Source organism: Dreissena polymorpha, chromosome 13 (genome assembly GCF_020536995.1).
Source record: "Dreissena polymorpha isolate Duluth1 chromosome 13, UMN_Dpol_1.0, whole genome shotgun sequence".
Lineage (NCBI taxonomy): Eukaryota > Metazoa > Mollusca > Bivalvia > Myida > Dreissenidae > Dreissena > Dreissena polymorpha.
In genome coordinates, this window is record NC_068367.1 from 59,192,945 (window position 1) to 59,213,076 (window position 20,132).

General features: G+C 39.0%; 2 long non-coding RNA genes across 6 annotated transcripts in view; one reads left to right on the top strand and one right to left on the bottom strand.

Moving 5' to 3' along the window:
- The window catches only part of LOC127854833 (uncharacterized), a 49,420-nt gene that overhangs the window by 20,099 nt on the left and 9,189 nt on the right, over window positions 1–20,132 (bottom strand). For 2 of the 5 annotated variants that reach the window (XR_008037122.1, XR_008037120.1), the window contains exon 1: window positions 11,365–11,621. This is a non-coding gene — a long non-coding RNA (uncharacterized LOC127854833). Of the gene's footprint in view, window positions 1–4,827; window positions 4,929–5,409; window positions 5,495–5,635; window positions 7,298–7,804; window positions 7,906–8,386; window positions 8,644–11,364; window positions 11,622–20,132 lie in introns of those variants that run through there. The other 3 variants (XR_008037121.1, XR_008037119.1, XR_008037118.1) reach the window with 2 other exon arrangements.
- On the top strand, window positions 85–4,013 carry LOC127854837 (uncharacterized). The gene is made up of 2 exons (XR_008037128.1): window positions 85–228; window positions 3,208–4,013. It is a non-coding gene; the product is annotated as an uncharacterized LOC127854837 (long non-coding RNA).

The following is a 20,132-nucleotide window of genomic DNA, read 5'->3' on the forward strand; positions in this document are numbered from 1 at the left end:
TCATCTTCCAATAATTGCAATCAAAAACATACCGTCTCGCAACTTCTAAGAAAGTAAATCGCTGTCGAATGAACCCACCGTAGAAAAACGTGTTTCGGAATCCTAATTTCGACAAAAGCCCCACACAATAGAAAACACACCCTCAAAAGTTCATCTTTTAAGTTAGCTTCCAATCCAAGGCATCAAAGTACTCCAGACACATACAGGATATTACAAATAACCACAAAAGTACATGTCTCACATTGTTAAATGGCTTATATTCAAGAAGAGAAAAGGAACTCTTTAGAAATAGGCACTACTTTCGAATGGACCACGGAGGGATACACAATGATTTAGTGTAATGTAACCTTTAAGGGAACTCAACTTTGTCCTATCTTTTTCAAACTTTCTCCACATGAGATTTCAACTATTTCCACAATGAATATGCAATTTCAGTGCATTCGGATGGGGGTAAAGGCCTTAAAATGGCCATTTAAAGCGGTGACTAAATTGGCCGCAGTCAAGTCGGAATGCATGATTTTTAGTCTAAGTGACGACAGCTGATTTTGCGTCTCCAATTATTGTTACGCGTAACTTTCATGGCAAAAACTGGTATCATTGCATGCGAAATTCACCAATATATCAGCAAAAGGCCCAAATAAATGTATTGATTGTGAATCAGTGTACTTTTCTTGATGAAATAGGAGACTTTTTTTAAATTTTAAGCACTTTTTTCAATAAAAAACTCACTGACAGCATATAAAATCATGTTTTTTAAGAAAATTATTATTAAAAGCTTCACTTACAATCTAAACATACACATTGCAATTACAAAAATTAATGCTATTATGATGAGAGGCATAATTTTCAGCTTTCAAGCCGATACAAGCCGGCTACCCAAAATTAACACTTAAAAAGGCGCAAATCGCTCCTTCAACAGCTTACGACACAAAGTGACACTTAATGCGCATCCAGATAGTCTCTCTCATATAAATAAGTCCTGTTAGCGACATTTTATTAAGTATTCTCTTTAAAATCCAGTGTTGAAAGCGTAAGTTTTGCAAAAATGTCCACAGTCACCATGCAAAAGAGCATGTTTGCTAAGGAATTCCTACGCGAGTGGCCACACTAATGTCGTGGCAGGAAAGTCATTTGGGTGTGATTCCTCTGTAGTTCAGTGAACATTCATTCCACTACCTGGGGATGACTATCAGGATCAATTTTCCCAGCTTGGTGTAGTGTTGACCTTTCAGGATGTTGATGGATCGTCCACAAGCGCTGCACCACTGCGGCCTCTGTTCAGGACACAGAGTCGGATTGAGGTGTACACAAACCCGCAGTCAGGCAAGGATCATCCAGACCTTTAATAAAATAAAATGTTTAGGCCCCTGAAACTGGCAATTATGTTCAACACTGAGATAAGGAAACACATAGAGGAGACATCATGCCATGGCTTTCTCATTATTGACACGGCAAACTCGAGCAGCCGGGGACTTGGCTCTAAACAAAAACAGGTATGCTCCATCAATGTGAGCAAGATGGCATGTCAGAGTTAAAAAGGGCAAACAAACATACAAAAGAGATATGTAGGAAATTAGAAATTAAATGCCAGAAGTAATTTTAAGTATTGTTTTTCTGTCTGCAAGGGTTGCTGTGGAAAATAGTGCTTAACGCATAGTTTGGCCTGTAGGGGTTCTGCTAGCAAGAACAAATCGAAGTCATATCTGCCCGCGAACTGTAAGCTTGAGATAACCATATCTGATGAAGTACTGCTTTGAGAATGCATTCTTATTGTACTTGAACCAGATCGCATTGACAGCACAAGGCTTCAGACCCCCCAAAAGTGTGAGGCTTTCAATAGTGCTTACCTGATACCAGACCGCATTGCCCGAGACAGTGACTTTCTCCCGGAACTGCACAGGCTGCATCCGCAGCACAATCCTTAAGCTCAATCATGGTCTGGCTGACTCTGAAATAGTGAAATCTGAATTTACAGATGCTCATTTGTCTAAAGGTTATGAGTTTATTGCCTATCTTATTAAAAGCAAACACAATGACATGCTTAAAAAGACATGTGCATTTCTGAAAAGACATACAGCTGCCCGATACTTGACTAGGAAAAGGCGCTATGGTCTTCACTCTGAAATTCATTACTCTAAGGGCTTAACAGAACAAAAGCCAGATCTTACAGCTAATTGGCCCCACCTACAGCTAAATATGCTTTATAGGTTGAAAATAAAGTTATTTGTCTGAAGAACTAGTGCTATTAACTCATCAGCTATGTTGCTCCACTGGCCGCAATTCTGTAAACATAGTGTATATATGGAAATACCTAGTCTACCACCTGCACCGCACCACTACGTCCACTGTAAAAATACACAGCTAAGTTAGTACTTTAACGAACAAACTGAAATTCATGTGTTAATTAAACAATCAGTATGATGACTCACATTGAAATCATGTCCAGTGCACCAGTCAGAGCAAGACAGCTAGCGGATTGTTGACCATCTACGGCTCAAGGACAAACGGTCAGGCCTACAAACAAAGAGAAAAATGGCATAAATGGGTTGCATGCATGTAATTTTGCATATTTTTCATCTTGCTCTCCACCTGAAACTTCAATCTATGGACATAATAATATTTACATTTAAGATTTGTTGGAAATGTTACCCTTACTTGTCCATACCAGGTCCCCCACCCATCCGGAACAGTCCAAAACCACCTAAAACATCCATTTGGACCAAAATATTGACACCTCTCATCTATTTTAGCACCCAAATCATCAAAACATTCATTAAAATTCATTTTCTACTTGTCTCGCTTGCAGACGAATCCATGTGACCTTGACATTGCAGTAAATGTGCTTTTTAAAGGTTATATTACACTAATTCCGATTCCCATAGGGTCCCATTATAAAACTGACAACTTTCACAGCATTTTTCTTGCCTTTCCGACGTATCAATTTTTCCGAACCTGGTATCATTTTAAAGATGGATCTGTCATCTTCCAATAATTGCAATCAAAAACATACCGTCTCGCAACTTCTAAGAAAGTAAATCGCTGTCGAATGAACCCACCGTAGAAAAACGTGTTTCGGAATCCTAATTTCGACAAAAGCCCCACACAATAGAAAACACACCCTCAAAAGTTCATCTTTTAAGTTAGCTTCCAATCCAAGGCATCAAAGTACTCCAGACACATACAGGATATTACAAATAACCACAAAAGTACATGTCTCACATTGTTAAATGGCTTATATTCAAGAAGAGAAAAGGAACTCTTTAGAAATAGGCACTACTTTCGAATGGACCACGGAGGGATACACAATGATTTAGTGTAATGTAACCTTTAAGGGAACTCAACTTTGTCCTATCTTTTTCAAACTTTCTCCACATGAGATTTCAACTATTTCCACAATGAATATGCAATTTCAGTGCATTCGGATGGGGGTAAAGGCCTTAAAATGGCCATTTAAAGCGGTGACTAAATTGGCCGCAGTCAAGTCGGAATGCATGATTTTTAGTCTAAGTGACGACAGCTGATTTTGCGTCTCCAATTATTGTTACGCGTAACTTTCATGGCAAAAACTGGTATCATTGCATGCGAAATTCACCAATATATCAGCAAAAGGCCCAAATAAATGTATTGATTGTGAATCAGTGTACTTTTCTTGATGAAATAGGAGACTTTTTTTTAAATTTTAAGCACTTTTTTCAATAAAAAACTCACTGACAGCATATAAAATCATGTTTTTTAAGAAAATTATTATTAAAAGCTTCACTTACAATCTAAACATACACATTGCAATTACAAAAATTAATGCTATTATGATGAGAGGCATAATTTTCAGCTTTCAAGCTGATACAAGCCGGCTACCCAAAATTAACACTTAAAAAGGCGCAAATCGCTCCTTCAACAGCTTACGACACAAAGTGACACTTAATGCGCATCCAGATAGTCTCTCTCATATAAATAAGTCCTGTTAGCGACATTTTATTAAGTATTCTCTTTAAAATCCAGTGTTGAAAGCGTAAGTTTTGCAAAAATGTCCACAGTCACCATGCAAAAGAGCATGTTTGCTAAGGAATTCCTACGCGAGTGGCCACACTAATGTCGTGGCAGGAAAGTCATTTGGGTGTGATTCCTCTGTAGTTCAGTGAACATTCATTCCACTACCTGGGGATGACTATCAGGATCAATTTTCCCAGCTTGGTGTAGTGTTGACCTTTCAGGATGTTGATGGATCGTCCACAAGCGCTGCACCACTGCGGCCTCTGTTCAGGACACAGAGTCGGATTGAGGTGTACACAAACCCGCAGTCAGGCAAGGATCATCCAGACCTTTAATAAAATAAAATGTTTAGGCCCCTGAAACTGGCAATTATGTTCAACACTGAGATAAGGATAACACATAGAGGAGACATCATGCCATGGCTTTCTCATTATTGACACGGCAAACTCGAGCAGCCGGGGACTTGGCTCTAAACAAAAACAGGTATGCTCCATCAATGTGAGCAAGATGGCATGTCAGAGTTAAAAAGGGCAAACAAACATACAAAAGAGATATGTAGGAAATTAGAAATTAAATGCCAGAAGTAATTTTAAGTATTGTTTTTCTGTCTGCAAGGGTTGCTGTGGAAAATAGTGCTTAACGCATAGTTTGGCCTGTAGGGGTTCTGCTAGCAAGAACAAATCGAAGTCATATCTGCCCGCGAACTGTAAGCTTGAGATAACCATATCTGATGAAGTACTGCTTTGAGAATGCATTCTTATTGTACTTGAACCAGATCGCATTGACAGCACAAGGCTTCAGACCCCCCAAAAGTGTGAGGCTTTCAATAGTGCTTACCTGATACCAGACCGCATTGCCCGAGACAGTGACTTTCTCCCGGAACTGCACAGGCTGCATCCGCAGCACAATCCTTAAGCTCAATCATGGTCTGGCTGACTCTGAAATAGTGAAATCTGAATTTACAGATGCTCATTTGTCTAAAGGTTATGAGTTTATTGCCTATCTTATTAAAAGCAAACACAATGACATGCTTAAAAAGACATGTGCATTTCTGAAAAGACATACAGCTGCCCGATACTTGACTAGGAAAAGGCGCTATGGTCTTCACTCTGAAATTCATTACTCTAAGGGCTTAACAGAACAAAAGCCAGATCTTACAGCTAATTGGCCCCACCTACAGCTAAATATGCTTTATAGGTTGAAAATAAAGTTATTTGTCTGAAGAACTAGTGCTATTAACTCATCAGCTATGTTGCTCCACTGGCCGCAATTCTGTAAACATAGTGTATATATGGAAATACCTAGTCTACCACCTGCACCGCACCACTACGTCCACTGTAAAAATACACAGCTAAGTTAGTACTTTAACGAACAAACTGAAATTCATGTGTTAATTAAACAATCAGTATGATGACTCACATTGAAATCATGTCCAGTGCACCAGTCAGAGCAAGACAGCTAGCGGATTGTTGACCATCTACGGCTCAAGGACAAACGGTCAGGCCTACAAACAAAGAGAAAAATGGCATAAATGGGTTGCATGCATGTAATTTTGCATATTTTTCATCTTGCTCTCCACCTGAAACTTCAATCTATGGACATAATAATATTTACATTTAAGATTTGTTGGAAATGTTACCCTTACTTGTCCATACCAGGTCCCCCACCCATCCGGAACCGTCTAAAACCACCTAAAACATCCATTTGGACCAAAATATTGACACCTCTCATCTATTTTAGCACCCAAATCATCAAAACATTCATTAAAATTCATTTTCTACTTGTCTCGCTTGCAGACGAATCCATGTGACCTTGACATTGCAGTAAATGTGCTTTTTAAAGGTTATATTACACTAATTCCGATTCCCATAGGGTCCCATTATAAAACTGACAACTTTCACAGCATTTTTCTTGCCTTTCCGACGTATCAATTTTTCCGAACCTGGTATCATTTTAAAGATGGATCTGTCATCTTCCAATAATTGCAATCAAAAACATACCGTCTCGCAACTTCTAAGAAAGTAAATCGCTGTCGAATGAACCCACCGTAGAAAAACGTGTTTCGGAATCCTAATTTCGACAAAAGCCCCACACAATAGAAAACACACCCTCAAAAGTTCATCTTTTAAGTTAGCTTCCAATCCAAGGCATCAAAGTACTCCAGACACATACAGGATATTACAAATAACCACAAAAGTCATGTCTCACATTGTTAAATGGCTTATATTCAAGAAGAGAAAAGGAACTCTTTAGAAATAGGCACTACTTTCGAATGGACCACGGAGGGATACACAATGATTTAGTGTAATGTAACCTTTAAGGGAACTCAACTTTGTCCTATCTTTTTCAAACTTTCTCCACATGAGATTTCAACTATTTCCACAATGAATATGCAATTTCAGTGCATTCGGATGGGGGTAAAGGCCTTAAAATGGCCATTTAAAGCGGTGACTAAATTGGCCGCAGTCAAGTCGGAATGCATGATTTTTAGTCTAAGTGACGACAGCTGATTTTGCGTCTCCAATTATTGTTACGCGTAACTTTCATGGCAAAAACTGGTATCATTGCATGCGAAATTCACCAATATATCAGCAAAAGGCCCAAATAAATGTATTGATTGTGAATCAGTGTACTTTTCTTGATGAAATAGGAGACTTTTTTTAAATTTTAAGCACTTTTTTCAATAAAAAACTCACTGACAGCATATAAAATCATGTTTTTTAAGAAAATTATTATTAAAAGCTTCACTTACAATCTAAACATACACATTGCAATTACAAAAATTAATGCTATTATGATGAGAGGCATAATTTTCAGCTTTCAAGCTGATACAAGCCGGCTACCCAAAATTAACACTTAAAAAGGCGCAAATCGCTCCTTCAACAGCTTACGACACAAAGTGACACTTAATGCGCATCCAGATAGTCTCTCTCATATAAATAAGTCCTGTTAGCGACATTTTATTAAGTATTCTCTTTAAAATCCAGTGTTGAAAGCGTAAGTTTTGCAAAAATGTCCACAGTCACCATGCAAAAGAGCATGTTTGCTAAGGAATTCCTACGCGAGTGGCCACACTAATGTCGTGGCAGGAAAGTCATTTGGGTGTGATTCCTCTGTAGTTCAGTGAACATTCATTCCACTACCTGGGGATGACTATCAGGATCAATTTTCCCAGCTTGGTGTAGTGTTGACCTTTCAGGATGTTGATGGATCGTCCACAAGCGCTGCACCACTGCGGCCTCTGTTCAGGACACAGAGTCGGATTGAGGTGTACACAAACCCGCAGTCAGGCAAGGATCATCCAGACCTTTAATAAAATAAAATGTTTAGGCCCCTGAAACTGGCAATTATGTTCAACACTGAGATAAGGATACACATAGAGGAGACATCATGCCATGGCTTTCTCATTATTGACACGGCAAACTCGAGCAGCCGGGGACTTGGCTCTAAACAAAAACAGGTATGCTCCATCAATGTGAGCAAGATGGCATGTCAGAGTTAAAAAGGGCAAACAAACATACAAAAGAGATATGTAGGAAATTAGAAATTAAATGCCAGAAGTAATTTTAAGTATTGTTTTTCTGTCTGCAAGGGTTGCTGTGGAAAATAGTGCTTAACGCATAGTTTGGCCTGTAGGGGTTCTGCTAGCAAGAACAAATCGAAGTCATATCTGCCCGCGAACTGTAAGCTTGAGATAACCATATCTGATGAAGTACTGCTTTGAGAATGCATTCTTATTGTACTTGAACCAGATCGCATTGACAGCACAAGGCTTCAGACCCCCCAAAAGTGTGAGGCTTTCAATAGTGCTTACCTGATACCAGACCGCATTGCCCGAGACAGTGACTTTCTCCCGGAACTGCACAGGCTGCATCCGCAGCACAATCCTTAAGCTCAATCATGGTCTGGCTGACTCTGAAATAGTGAAATCTGAATTTACAGATGCTCATTTGTCTAAAGGTTATGAGTTTATTGCCTATCTTATTAAAAGCAAACACAATGACATGCTTAAAAAGACATGTGCATTTCTGAAAAGACATACAGCTGCCCGATACTTGACTAGGAAAAGGCGCTATGGTCTTCACTCTGAAATTCATTACTCTAAGGGCTTAACAGAACAAAAGCCAGATCTTACAGCTAATTGGCCCCACCTACAGCTAAATATGCTTTATAGGTTGAAAATAAAGTTATTTGTCTGAAGAACTAGTGCTATTAACTCATCAGCTATGTTGCTCCACTGGCCGCAATTCTGTAAACATAGTGTATATATGGAAATACCTAGTCTACCACCTGCACCGCACCACTACGTCCACTGTAAAAATACACAGCTAAGTTAGTACTTTAACGAACAAACTGAAATTCATGTGTTAATTAAACAATCAGTATGATGACTCACATTGAAATCATGTCCAGTGCACCAGTCAGAGCAAGACAGCTAGCGGATTGTTGACCATCTACGGCTCAAGGACAAACGGTCAGGCCTACAAACAAAGAGAAAAATGGCATAAATGGGTTGCATGCATGTAATTTTGCATATTTTTCATCTTGCTCTCCACCTGAAACTTCAATCTATGGACATAATAATATTTACATTTAAGATTTGTTGGAAATGTTACCCTTACTTGTCCATACCAGGTCCCCCACCCATCCGGAACCGTCCTAAAACCACCTAAAACATCCATTTGGACCAAAATATTGACACCTCTCATCTATTTTAGCACCCAAATCATCAAAACATTCATTAAAATTCATTTTCTACTTGTCTCGCTTGCAGACGAATCCATGTGACCTTGACATTGCAGTAAATGTGCTTTTTAAAGGTTATATTACACTAATTCCGATTCCCATAGGGTCCCATTATAAAACTGACAACTTTCACAGCATTTTTCTTGCCTTTCCGACGTATCAATTTTTCCGAACCTGGTATCATTTTAAAGATGGATCTGTCATCTTCCAATAATTGCAATCAAAAACATACCGTCTCGCAACTTCTAAGAAAGTAAATCGCTGTCGAATGAACCCACCGTAGAAAAACGTGTTTCGGAATCCTAATTTCGACAAAAGCCCCACACAATAGAAAACACACCCTCAAAAGTTCATCTTTTAAGTTAGCTTCCAATCCAAGGCATCAAAGTACTCCAGACACATACAGGATATTACAAATAACCACAAAAGTCATGTCTCACATTGTTAAATGGCTTATATTCAAGAAGAGAAAAGGAACTCTTTAGAAATAGGCACTACTTTCGAATGGACCACGGAGGGATACACAATGATTTAGTGTAATGTAACCTTTAAGGGAACTCAACTTTGTCCTATCTTTTTCAAACTTTCTCCACATGAGATTTCAACTATTTCCACAATGAATATGCAATTTCAGTGCATTCGGATGGGGGTAAAGGCCTTAAAATGGCCATTTAAAGCGGTGACTAAATTGGCCGCAGTCAAGTCGGAATGCATGATTTTTAGTCTAAGTGACGACAGCTGATTTTGCGTCTCCAATTATTGTTACGCGTAACTTTCATGGCAAAAACTGGTATCATTGCATGCGAAATTCACCAATATATCAGCAAAAGGCCCAAATAAATGTATTGATTGTGAATCAGTGTACTTTTCTTGATGAAATAGGAGACTTTTTTTAAATTTTAAGCACTTTTTTCAATAAAAAACTCACTGACAGCATATAAAATCATGTTTTTTAAGAAAATTATTATTAAAAGCTTCACTTACAATCTAAACATACACATTGCAATTACAAAAATTAATGCTATTATGATGAGAGGCATAATTTTCAGCTTTCAAGCTGATACAAGCCGGCTACCCAAAATTAACACTTAAAAAGGCGCAAATCGCTCCTTCAACAGCTTACGACACAAAGTGACACTTAATGCGCATCCAGATAGTCTCTCTCATATAAATAAGTCCTGTTAGCGACATTTTATTAAGTATTCTCTTTAAAATCCAGTGTTGAAAGCGTAAGTTTTGCAAAAATGTCCACAGTCACCATGCAAAAGAGCATGTTTGCTAAGGAATTCCTACGCGAGTGGCCACACTAATGTCGTGGCAGGAAAGTCATTTGGGTGTGATTCCTCTGTAGTTCAGTGAACATTCATTCCACTACCTGGGGATGACTATCAGGATCAATTTTCCCAGCTTGGTGTAGTGTTGACCTTTCAGGATGTTGATGGATCGTCCACAAGCGCTGCACCACTGCGGCCTCTGTTCAGGACACAGAGTCGGATTGAGGTGTACACAAACCCGCAGTCAGGCAAGGATCATCCAGACCTTTAATAAAATAAAATGTTTAGGCCCCTGAAACTGGCAATTATGTTCAACACTGAGATAAGGATACACATAGAGGAGACATCATGCCATGGCTTTCTCATTATTGACACGGCAAACTCGAGCAGCCGGGGACTTGGCTCTAAACAAAAACAGGTATGCTCCATCAATGTGAGCAAGATGGCATGTCAGAGTTAAAAAGGGCAAACAAACATACAAAAGAGATATGTAGGAAATTAGAAATTAAATGCCAGAAGTAATTTTAAGTATTGTTTTTCTGTCTGCAAGGGTTGCTGTGGAAAATAGTGCTTAACGCATAGTTTGGCCTGTAGGGGTTCTGCTAGCAAGAACAAATCGAAGTCATATCTGCCCGCGAACTGTAAGCTTGAGATAACCATATCTGATGAAGTACTGCTTTGAGAATGCATTCTTATTGTACTTGAACCAGATCGCATTGACAGCACAAGGCTTCAGACCCCCCAAAAGTGTGAGGCTTTCAATAGTGCTTACCTGATACCAGACCGCATTGCCCGAGACAGTGACTTTCTCCCGGAACTGCACAGGCTGCATCCGCAGCACAATCCTTAAGCTCAATCATGGTCTGGCTGACTCTGAAATAGTGAAATCTGAATTTACAGATGCTCATTTGTCTAAAGGTTATGAGTTTATTGCCTATCTTATTAAAAGCAAACACAATGACATGCTTAAAAAGACATGTGCATTTCTGAAAAGACATACAGCTGCCCGATACTTGACTAGGAAAAGGCGCTATGGTCTTCACTCTGAAATTCATTACTCTAAGGGCTTAACAGAACAAAAGCCAGATCTTACAGCTAATTGGCCCCACCTACAGCTAAATATGCTTTATAGGTTGAAAATAAAGTTATTTGTCTGAAGAACTAGTGCTATTAACTCATCAGCTATGTTGCTCCACTGGCCGCAATTCTGTAAACATAGTGTATATATGGAAATACCTAGTCTACCACCTGCACCGCACCACTACGTCCACTGTAAAAATACACAGCTAAGTTAGTACTTTAACGAACAAACTGAAATTCATGTGTTAATTAAACAATCAGTATGATGACTCACATTGAAATCATGTCCAGTGCACCAGTCAGAGCAAGACAGCTAGCGGATTGTTGACCATCTACGGCTCAAGGACAAACGGTCAGGCCTACAAACAAAGAGAAAAATGGCATAAATGGGTTGCATGCATGTAATTTTGCATATTTTTCATCTTGCTCTCCACCTGAAACTTCAATCTATGGACATAATAATATTTACATTTAAGATTTGTTGGAAATGTTACCCTTACTTGTCCATACCAGGTCCCCCACCCATCCGGAACCGTCCTAAAACCACCTAAAACATCCATTTGGACCAAAATATTGACACCTCTCATCTATTTTAGCACCCAAATCATCAAAACATTCATTAAAATTCATTTTCTACTTGTCTCGCTTGCAGACGAATCCATGTGACCTTGACATTGCAGTAAATGTGCTTTTTAAAGGTTATATTACACTAATTCCGATTCCCATAGGGTCCCATTATAAAACTGACAACTTTCACAGCATTTTTCTTGCCTTTCCGACGTATCAATTTTTCCGAACCTGGTATCATTTTAAAGATGGATCTGTCATCTTCCAATAATTGCAATCAAAAACATACCGTCTCGCAACTTCTAAGAAAGTAAATCGCTGTCGAATGAACCCACCGTAGAAAAACGTGTTTCGGAATCCTAATTTCGACAAAAGCCCCACACAATAGAAAACACACCCTCAAAAGTTCATCTTTTAAGTTAGCTTCCAATCCAAGGCATCAAAGTACTCCAGACACATACAGGATATTACAAATAACCACAAAAGTCATGTCTCACATTGTTAAATGGCTTATATTCAAGAAGAGAAAAGGAACTCTTTAGAAATAGGCACTACTTTCGAATGGACCACGGAGGGATACACAATGATTTAGTGTAATGTAACCTTTAAGGGAACTCAACTTTGTCCTATCTTTTTCAAACTTTCTCCACATGAGATTTCAACTATTTCCACAATGAATATGCAATTTCAGTGCATTCGGATGGGGGTAAAGGCCTTAAAATGGCCATTTAAAGCGGTGACTAAATTGGCCGCAGTCAAGTCGGAATGCATGATTTTTAGTCTAAGTGACGACAGCTGATTTTGCGTCTCCAATTATTGTTACGCGTAACTTTCATGGCAAAAACTGGTATCATTGCATGCGAAATTCACCAATATATCAGCAAAAGGCCCAAATAAATGTATTGATTGTGAATCAGTGTACTTTTCTTGATGAAATAGGAGACTTTTTTTAAATTTTAAGCACTTTTTTCAATAAAAAACTCACTGACAGCATATAAAATCATGTTTTTTAAGAAAATTATTATTAAAAGCTTCACTTACAATCTAAACATACACATTGCAATTACAAAAATTAATGCTATTATGATGAGAGGCATAATTTTCAGCTTTCAAGCCTGATACAAGCCGGCTACCCAAAATTAACACTTAAAAAGGCGCAAATCGCTCCTTCAACAGCTTACGACACAAAGTGACACTTAATGCGCATCCAGATAGTCTCTCTCATATAAATAAGTCCTGTTAGCGACATTTTATTAAGTATTCTCTTTAAAATCCAGTGTTGAAAGCGTAAGTTTTGCAAAAATGTCCACAGTCACCATGCAAAAGAGCATGTTTGCTAAGGAATTCCTACGCGAGTGGCCACACTAATGTCGTGGCAGGAAAGTCATTTGGGTGTGATTCCTCTGTAGTTCAGTGAACATTCATTCCACTACCTGGGGATGACTATCAGGATCAATTTTCCCAGCTTGGTGTAGTGTTGACCTTTCAGGATGTTGATGGATCGTCCACAAGCGCTGCACCACTGCGGCCTCTGTTCAGGACACAGAGTCGGATTGAGGTGTACACAAACCCGCAGTCAGGCAAGGATCATCCAGACCTTTAATAAAATAAAATGTTTAGGCCCCTGAAACTGGCAATTATGTTCAACACTGAGATAAGGAAACACATAGAGGAGACATCATGCCATGGCTTTCTCATTATTGACACGGCAAACTCGAGCAGCCGGGGACTTGGCTCTAAACAAAAACAGGTATGCTCCATCAATGTGAGCAAGATGGCATGTCAGAGTTAAAAAGGGCAAACAAACATACAAAAGAGATATGTAGGAAATTAGAAATTAAATGCCAGAAGTAATTTTAAGTATTGTTTTTCTGTCTGCAAGGGTTGCTGTGGAAAATAGTGCTTAACGCATAGTTTGGCCTGTAGGGGTTCTGCTAGCAAGAACAAATCGAAGTCATATCTGCCCGCGAACTGTAAGCTTGAGATAACCATATCTGATGAAGTACTGCTTTGAGAATGCATTCTTATTGTACTTGAACCAGATCGCATTGACAGCACAAGGCTTCAGACCCCCCAAAAGTGTGAGGCTTTCAATAGTGCTTACCTGATACCAGACCGCATTGCCCGAGACAGTGACTTTCTCCCGGAACTGCACAGGCTGCATCCGCAGCACAATCCTTAAGCTCAATCATGGTCTGGCTGACTCTGAAATAGTGAAATCTGAATTTACAGATGCTCATTTGTCTAAAGGTTATGAGTTTATTGCCTATCTTATTAAAAGCAAACACAATGACATGCTTAAAAAGACATGTGCATTTCTGAAAAGACATACAGCTGCCCGATACTTGACTAGGAAAAGGCGCTATGGTCTTCACTCTGAAATTCATTACTCTAAGGGCTTAACAGAACAAAAGCCAGATCTTACAGCTAATTGGCCCCACCTACAGCTAAATATGCTTTATAGGTTGAAAATAAAGTTATTTGTCTGAAGAACTAGTGCTATTAACTCATCAGCTATGTTGCTCCACTGGCCGCAATTCTGTAAACATAGTGTATATATGGAAATACCTAGTCTACCACCTGCACCGCACCACTACGTCCACTGTAAAAATACACAGCTAAGTTAGTACTTTAACGAACAAACTGAAATTCATGTGTTAATTAAACAATCAGTATGATGACTCACATTGAAATCATGTCCAGTGCACCAGTCAGAGCAAGACAGCTAGCGGATTGTTGACCATCTACGGCTCAAGGACAAACGGTCAGGCCTACAAACAAAGAGAAAAATGGCATAAATGGGTTGCATGCATGTAATTTTGCATATTTTTCATCTTGCTCTCCACCTGAAACTTCAATCTATGGACATAATAATATTTACATTTAAGATTTGTTGGAAATGTTACCCTTACTTGTCCATACCAGGTCCCCCACCCATCCGGAACAGTCCTAAAACCACCTAAAACATCCATTTGGACCAAAATATTGACACCTCTCATCTATTTTAGCACCCAAATCATCAAAACATTCATTAAAATTCATTTTCTACTTGTCTCGCTTGCAGACGAATCCATGTGACCTTGACATTGCAGTAAATGTGCTTTTTAAAGGTTATATTACACTAATTCCGATTCCCATAGGGTCCCATTATAAAACTGACAACTTTCACAGCATTTTTCTTGCCTTTCCGACGTATCAATTTTTCCGAACCTGGTATCATTTTAAAGATGGATCTGTCATCTTCCAATAATTGCAATCAAAAACATACCGTCTCGCAACTTCTAAGAAAGTAAATCGCTGTCGAATGAACCCACCGTAGAAAAACGTGTTTCGGAATCCTAATTTCGACAAAAGCCCCACACAATAGAAAACACACCCTCAAAAGTTCATCTTTTAAGTTAGCTTCCAATCCAAGGCATCAAAGTACTCCAGACACATACAGGATATTACAAATAACCACAAAAGTACATGTCTCACATTGTTAAATGGCTTATATTCAAGAAGAGAAAAGGAACTCTTTAGAAATAGGCACTACTTTCGAATGGACCACGGAGGGATACACAATGATTTAGTGTAATGTAACCTTTAAGGGAACTCAACTTTGTCCTATCTTTTTCAAACTTTCTCCACATGAGATTTCAACTATTTCCACAATGAATATGCAATTTCAGTGCATTCGGATGGGGGTAAAGGCCTTAAAATGGCCATTTAAAGCGGTGACTAAATTGGCCGCAGTCAAGTCGGAATGCATGATTTTTAGTCTAAGTGACGACAGCTGATTTTGCGTCTCCAATTATTGTTACGCGTAACTTTCATGGCAAAAACTGGTATCATTGCATGCGAAATTCACCAATATATCAGCAAAAGGCCCAAATAAATGTATTGATTGTGAATCAGTGTACTTTTCTTGATGAAATAGGAGACTTTTTTTAAATTTTAAGCACTTTTTTCAATAAAAAACTCACTGACAGCATATAAAATCATGTTTTTTAAGAAAATTATTATTAAAAGCTTCACTTACAATCTAAACATACACATTGCAATTACAAAAATTAATGCTATTATGATGAGAGGCATAATTTTCAGCTTTCAAGCCTGATACAAGCCGGCTACCCAAAATTAACACTTAAAAAGGCGCAAATCGCTCCTTCAACAGCTTACGACACAAAGTGACACTTAATGCGCATCCAGATAGTCTCTCTCATATAAATAAGTCCTGTTAGCGACATTTTATTAAGTATTCTCTTTAAAATCCAGTGTTGAAAGCGTAAGTTTTGCAAAAATGTCCACAGTCACCATGCAAAAGAGCATGTTTGCTAAGGAATTCCTACGCGAGTGGCCACACTAATGTCGTGGCAGGAAAGTCATTTGGGTGTGATTCCTCTGTAGTTCAGTGAACATTCATTCCACTACCTGGGGATGACTATCAGGATCAATTTTCCCAGCTTGGTGTAGTGTTGACCTTTCAGGATGTTGATGGATCGTCCACAAGCGCTGCACCACTGCGGCCTCTGTTCAGGACACAGAGTCGGATTGAGGTGTACACAAACCCGCAGTCAGGCAAGGATCATCCAGACCTTTAATAAAATAAAATGTTTAGGCCCCTGAAACTGGCAATTATGTTCAACACTGAGATAAGGATACACATAGAGGAGACATCATGCCATGGCTTTCTCATTATTGACACGGCAAACTCGAGCAGCCGGGGACTTGGCTCTAAACAAAAACAGGTATGCTCCATCAATGTGAGCAAGATGGCATGTCAGAGTTAAAAAGGGCAAACAAACATACAAAAGAGATATGTAGGAAATTAGAAATTAAATGCCAGAAGTAATTTTAAGTATTGTTTTTCTGTCTGCAAGGGTTGCTGTGGAAAATAGTGCTTAACGCATAGTTTGGCCTGTAGGGGTTCTGCTAGCAAGAACAAATCGAAGTCATATCTGCCCGCGAACTGTAAGCTTGAGATAACCATATCTGATGAAGTACTGCTTTGAGAATGCATTCTTATTGTACTTGAACCAGATCGCATTGACAGCACAAGGCTTCAGACCCCCCAAAAGTGTGAGGCTTTCAATAGTGCTTACCTGATACCAGACCGCATTGCCCGAGACAGTGACTTTCTCCCGGAACTGCACAGGCTGCATCCGCAGCACAATCCTTAAGCTCAATCATGGTCTGGCTGACTCTGAAATAGTGAAATCTGAATTTACAGATGCTCATTTGTCTAAAGGTTATGAGTTTATTGCCTATCTTATTAAAAGCAAACACAATGACATGCTTAAAAAGACATGTGCATTTCTGAAAAGACATACAGCTGCCCGATACTTGACTAGGAAAAGGCGCTATGGTCTTCACTCTGAAATTCATTACTCTAAGGGCTTAACAGAACAAAAGCCAGATCTTACAGCTAATTGGCCCCACCTACAGCTAAATATGCTTTATAGGTTGAAAATAAAGTTATTTGTCTGAAGAACTAGTGCTATTAACTCATCAGCTATGTTGCTCCACTGGCCGCAATTCTGTAAACATAGTGTATATATGGAAATACCTAGTCTACCACCTGCACCGCACCACTACGTCCACTGTAAAAATACACAGCTAAGTTAGTACTTTAACGAACAAACTGAAATTCATGTGTTAATTAAACAATCAGTATGATGACTCACATTGAAATCATGTCCAGTGCACCAGTCAGAGCAAGACAGCTAGCGGATTGTTGACCATCTACGGCTCAAGGACAAACGGTCAGGCCTACAAACAAAGAGAAAAATGGCATAAATGGGTTGCATGCATGTAATTTTGCATATTTTTCATCTTGCTCTCCACCTGAAACTTCAATCTATGGACATAATAATATTTACATTTAAGATTTGTTGGAAATGTTACCCTTACTTGTCCATACCAGGTCCCCCACCCATCCGGAACAGTCCTAAAACCACCTAAAACATCCATTTGGACCAAAATATTGACACCTCTCATCTATTTTAGCACCCAAATCATCAAAACATTCATTAAAATTCATTTTCTACTTGTCTCGCTTGCAGACGAATCCATGTGACCTTGACATTGCAGTAAATGTGCTTTTTAAAGGTTATATTACACTAATTCCGATTCCCATAGGGTCCCATTATAAAACTGACAACTTTCACAGCATTTTTCTTGCCTTTCCGACGTATCAATTTTTCCGAACCTGGTATCATTTTAAAGATGGATCTGTCATCTTCCAATAATTGCAATCAAAAACATACCGTCTCGCAACTTCTAAGAAAGTAAATCGCTGTCGAATGAACCCACCGTAGAAAAACGTGTTTCGGAATCCTAATTTCGACAAAAGCCCCACACAATAGAAAACACACCCTCAAAAGTTCATCTTTTAAGTTAGCTTCCAATCCAAGGCATCAAAGTACTCCAGACACATACAGGATATTACAAATAACCACAAAAGTCATGTCTCACATTGTTAAATGGCTTATATTCAAGAAGAGAAAAGGAACTCTTTAGAAATAGGCACTACTTTCGAATGGACCACGGAGGGATACACAATGATTTAGTGTAATGTAACCTTTAAGGGAACTCAACTTTGTCCTATCTTTTTCAAACTTTCTCCACATGAGATTTCAACTATTTCCACAATGAATATGCAATTTCAGTGCATTCGGATGGGGGTAAAGGCCTTAAAATGGCCATTTAAAGCGGTGACTAAATTGGCCGCAGTCAAGTCGGAATGCATGATTTTTAGTCTAAGTGACGACAGCTGATTTTGCGTCTCCAATTATTGTTACGCGTAACTTTCATGGCAAAAACTGGTATCATTGCATGCGAAATTCACCAATATATCAGCAAAAGGCCCAAATAAATGTATTGATTGTGAATCAGTGTACTTTTCTTGATGAAATAGGAGACTTTTTTTAAATTTTAAGCACTTTTTTCAATAAAAAACTCACTGACAGCATATAAAATCATGTTTTTTAAGAAAATTATTATTAAAAGCTTCACTTACAATCTAAACATACACATTGCAATTACAAAAATTAATGCTATTATGATGAGAGGCATAATTTTCAGCTTTCAAGCCGATACAAGCCGGCTACCCAAAATTAACACTTAAAAAGGCGCAAATCGCTCCTTCAACAGCTTACGACACAAAGTGACACTTAATGCGCATCCAGATAGTCTCTCTCATATAAATAAGTCCTGTTAGCGACATTTTATTAAGTATTCTCTTTAAAATCCAGTGTTGAAAGCGTAAGTTTTGCAAAAATGTCCACAGTCACCATGCAAAAGAGCATGTTTGCTAAGGAATTCCTACGCGAGTGGCCACACTAATGTCGTGGCAGGAAAGTCATTTGGGTGTGATTCCTCTGTAGTTCAGTGAACATTCATTCCACTACCTGGGGATGACTATCAGGATCAATTTTCCCAGCTTGGTGTAGTGTTGACCTTTCAGGATGTTGATGGATCGTCCACAAGCGCTGCACCACTGCGGCCTCTGTTCAGGACACAGAGTCGGATTGAGGTGTACACAAACCCGCAGTCAGGCAAGGATCATCCAGACCTTTAATAAAATAAAATGTTTAGGCCCCTGAAACTGGCAATTATGTTCAACACTGAGATAAGGATACACATAGAGGAGACATCATGCCATGGCTTTCTCATTATTGACACGGCAAACTCGAGCAGCCGGGGACTTGGCTCTAAACAAAAACAGGTATGCTCCATCAATGTGAGCAAGATGGCATGTCAGAGTTAAAAAGGGCAAACAAACATACAAAAGAGATATGTAGGAAATTAGAAATTAAATGCCAGAAGTAATTTTAAGTATTGTTTTTCTGTCTGCAAGGGTTGCTGTGGAAAATAGTGCTTAACGCATAGTTTGGCCTGTAGGGGTTCTGCTAGCAAGAACAAATCGAAGTCATATCTGCCCGCGAACTGTAAGCTTGAGATAACCATATCTGATGAAGTACTGCTTTGAGAATGCATTCTTATTGTACTTGAACCAGATCGCATTGACAGCACAAGGCTTCAGACCCCCCAAAAGTGTGAGGCTTTCAATAGTGCTTACCTGATACCAGACCGCATTGCCCGAGACAGTGACTTTCTCCCGGAACTGCACAGGCTGCATCCGCAGCACAATCCCTTAAGCTCAATCATGGTCTGGCTGACTCTGAAATAGTGAAATCTGAATTTACAGATGCTCATTTGTCTAAAGGTTATGAGTTTATTGCCTATCTTATTAAAAGCAAACACAATGACATGCTTAAAAAGACATGTGCATTTCTGAAAAGACATACAGCTGCCCGATACTTGACTAGGAAAAGGCGCTATGGTCTTCACTCTGAAATTCATTACTCTAAGGGCTTAACAGAACAAAAGCCAGATCTTACAGCTAATTGGCCCCACCTACAGCTAAATATGCTTTATAGGTTGAAAATAAAGTTATTTGTCTGAAGAACTAGTGCTATTAACTCATCAGCT